This window comes from Pteropus vampyrus, unplaced genomic scaffold (assembly GCF_000151845.1).
Source record: "Pteropus vampyrus isolate Shadow unplaced genomic scaffold, Pvam_2.0 Scaffold315, whole genome shotgun sequence".
Lineage (NCBI taxonomy): Eukaryota > Metazoa > Chordata > Mammalia > Chiroptera > Pteropodidae > Pteropus > Pteropus vampyrus.
In genome coordinates this window covers 838,666-842,505 of record NW_011889096.1, presented here as the reverse complement: position 1 = coordinate 842,505, position 3,840 = coordinate 838,666, and the positions used below count along the sequence as shown (strand labels likewise).

Here is a 3,840-nt window from a genome sequence, read left to right as displayed (position 1 = left end):
CTGGCGGACGGTGTCCACCTGCATGAGCCCAGTCAGGTGTGTGTGCTTAACACCGAAATCACGGTGCGTGGTGCCAGGCGGGGGGGCTGGACTCCACTTCGCAAGCCGTATAAATGTCTCACCGCTATGCTGTGTGCCTGAGACTAACATAATGTTGAATGTCAGCTGTAATTGAAAAATAAAATATCGTATCCAAAAAGAAAAAGTTGAACATTCAAAACAAAAAACAAAAATATTCAAACATGTTTTTAAAACATCTTTTAAGTGCCGAAAAAACAAAAATCAATAAATTAGCTGTCCAGTGAACGTGGCCACCAGTATTTAAAATTTTTTTTATTTTGGGGGGATGAGGCAACCCTTGGTTGACCTCACAGGTTCCAAGGGCCTTGTCAACTCACAATCCCTTATTTTTTTTTTTACTGTTTACGCAAACAGCACCCGGTCTTCCTAGGTGGTCTCCCTTACCAAGTACTCACCAGGCCCGACCCTGCTTAGCTTCCGAGCTCAGACGGGATCGGGCACGTTCAGGGCGGCGGGACCGTAGACACTACCAGTATTTTAAAACAAGACTCTGTATCTAGAGAATTTCAACTCTGAGTTATAGGCTCCATTTCAGCGGCTTGTGGCAGGATGGGAGCCAGGAAGAAGCAAGACAGATTTCGAATTGTTTTAAAAAAGGTTTCTTATATAAAACCTCACAGCCGGGTCCCTTCTATTTCTTACTTATTACGGCTCAAAAACAACTATGATTTAGCGTAGGCTGGAGAGATCCCCATAATTTACACGCACGTTTATTATGCATGTAGAAGCAATGACTTGGAATTGATTTTACAGTCGCTGATCTTTGGCTTCCTTTTAATTATAAAAAAAATATTAAAATAAGTGTAGTCATGATTTGCTTCCGAGGCAAACAGCGTTTCTCTCTCGGAGGATGTGCTTCCACAGTGTTTTAATTCTCGTACGCCTCCCTAAAAAAAAAGGTTCCCGTTTCTCTGTCTTTAGATATAAAAAGAAAAGGCAAGTTTGAAATATGTCACGGGAAGGTCGGGAACGCACAGTTGAAGACGGTATCGGCTCCCGACCACGAAACCAGCTCGCGACACACATTGACCATGGAAGGCAAAGAGAGAAGGTCATGTAGGGGAGAGTTGGTTTCCTTGAGCCTCTCGGGTAGTCGCTTGAATTTTGGGCACCCCGGACGCTGGGAGAGGCGAGAAGGCCTGTCTCCTGGAGCCTGCGGAGGGAGCGAGGCCCGGAGACACCTCGGTTCCAGAACTGTGAGAAGACACAGTTCTATAGGTTTTAATGCTGCCCACGGCAGTGCATGCCAGGCAGCGCGGGCCACCCCAGTCCCCACCCACGTCACCGTCCTGGGGTGAGCAGCGGAGTGCTCTGGGGCTGCTCCCTGTCATTTCCACGGGTGTCATCACGGCCCTGGCTGTTCTGCACTCTCTGCCGGCGGCTTCTCCCTGCCTTGGCTACAGAGTGAGCCCGATGCCGTGGCCGGGAGGGACCCCTTCCTGCCCGGTGGAGAGGCCGATCGCGGCCGCCTGCTGGGGGCCTTGGGCGGGTGGACGAACACCAGCAGGGTGAACTGCTCTGGGATTCAGAGCCAGCCACGAAGGAGACGGACAGTCACAGGGCAGCGGCTGTTGGAGCCAGACGTAGCGTCTTGAAGGTCCTGGCTGGGTCCCCGACATCAGCTCCCAATGAGGGCAGAGGACACGGCAAACCGTGACACAGCCAGCCACGTGCAGCCGACGCGTGAGCTGAGCGTGGGCGCATTCCCTCTGGCAGCCGAGTGGGTCTTAGGCTCTGGTGTGACGGACACCCTCATCCTGCACTGGCCCAGCCATGTCTCCTCTACTGCGCCTGGCACCCTCAGCCTTCCCGTTTGCCCTGAGAGGTCACAAAACTCTGCAGCTTCAAGAAAGGTGCAGACGCTGAAGTGTGCACGGATGTTTCAAAAGAGTGTGCGCGTGTCACACAGACCACCGGAAAATGCGTTTATTTTCTTGGGCACTTACAGACTGTTGCAATAATTCATCACAGATCAGGTCACAGAAACCCTCCACGAATGTCAAAGACGAAGTTTCATACAGGCATATTTTCTGTTTACTCCTTAATTCATATTATATTGACACTGCTTGACATTAATTTTTAAATTAATGATGAGAAGGTAGATAATGAGTTCTTGCATCTTTAATCAAACACAGAAACCTGCGTAGCTAACACCTCATCGGGTACTGGAGACATCGTAAATGAAAGTCTAAAGCATTGTTAGAATTAAATAATAATGTCTACGCTGCCTGTCACAAGACCACGTTGAGACAGAATTGGGTCATGGAGGGAATGACATCTTTAAAAATTTAAATCGATAAATAAACCTTCTGAAAAACGTCGATCTAGCATGTTCGCGTAAAAAAAAATTAACAAATGCAGAAGCATAAGCCGCATGAATACAGATGGAAAGATTAAATACAAGAAAGACACAAAAAATTATAAAAATACAATTGAGAAATTCAACACCACCAAGAACGGTTGTCTGGAAAAAAAAATGGAAAAATAGGCATACCTCTGGCAATACTGACTAAAGAGGAAAAGACCAAATACAAAAGAGTCGTGATACAAGTCGATTATTTAGCAATAAGACTGAAAAAAAAAAAAAAACCCCACAAAGGAACGACGTTTTACATGGAGGAGGTGCCGTAACTACGGACGGAGCAGAGATAAAAATAAGAACATTTGTCACAGTGTCAAAGGCTCTGACATACAGGACGAACGCCAAGGCAGGTGTTAAGGGTGGTTTTCAGGCGGCCTTACTCAGAAGCCAAGACGACGGAAAAGTTTCCTTGTTAAAGAGATGACGGCCGAGTGCTTCCAACAGAGTTTAAAACATCTTCCCGGGTGCCTTACACAGGATGTTCAAACATAAACCATCCCGTTTTCTGGGGAGAAGGAAAAAAAAAAAAAACCAGCAACAAAAGTAATAGAAACGGCTGTCGGCTGTCATTCATTCTTCAAGCCCAATGTGAGCTCATCACTCGGACCCGACAGAGACTGTGAAAAACACACAAACACGAGAACGCCGCTGTACTTATGAGTATGGTTTCAAGCGCCCACGGAAAAGATCGACACGTCTCCCCGAACGATGGGGACAAATCAGGGTCTGGCGGGACCCGGCGGGGTGGGCCTCTCTGTAGCTGAGGTGTGTTATTAGTGAGCCCTGCGGATGTGCTGGGGGTTTGGCTGAGAAACAGGACCATCTCGATGGACCCAGAAAAAGCTCGGAGGGTCTCAGTCTCTGCAAACACTCGGAAATTAGGCATCGAGCGGAAATCACTGTAGGGGTTAAAGGAATATAGGAACACTAGAGCCGACGCCACCCCAATGTGGGCAGCACCCCGGTCCGCGTCGCACACTGAGCTGTCCGCTGCCAACACGCCACGGGGGACGCACAGATGCTGAGGTCGAAGACGACAGACGTGCCCTTGAGCGGATGACCGCGTCAGCCTCGTACTGAAAAAGGCAGGAAAAACATAACACACGGCCCCTTAAGAAGACACGTCGACGCAGTAAACCTTCATTTCAGGAAGAAAGCCTTACGCAGAGAATTCAGGACAATGCTTAATGCAAGAGACGGACGCGGGACAGTGGGGAGCTCACGGAATAAACACTTTTTTTTTGGCGTTGTTTCTGCCTTTGTCTTCGCTGTGCTGCGCTGGGGGCGCTTAGCGCATTATTGACGGTAGTTAATTAAACAACCTACTAGGTGCAGCTGCAGAGAGCGTGGCCTGCAAGGCCCCAGGAGGAGCGAGCATCGTCACCTGTTAGGACCGA

General features: G+C 48.7%; 1 pseudogene; it reads right to left on the bottom strand.

The window, feature by feature from the left end:
- Nucleotides 1–426: 426 nt before the first annotated feature.
- On the bottom strand, nt 427–546 carry LOC111730464 (annotated as a pseudogene).
- Nucleotides 547–3,840: the final 3,294 nt, after the last annotated feature.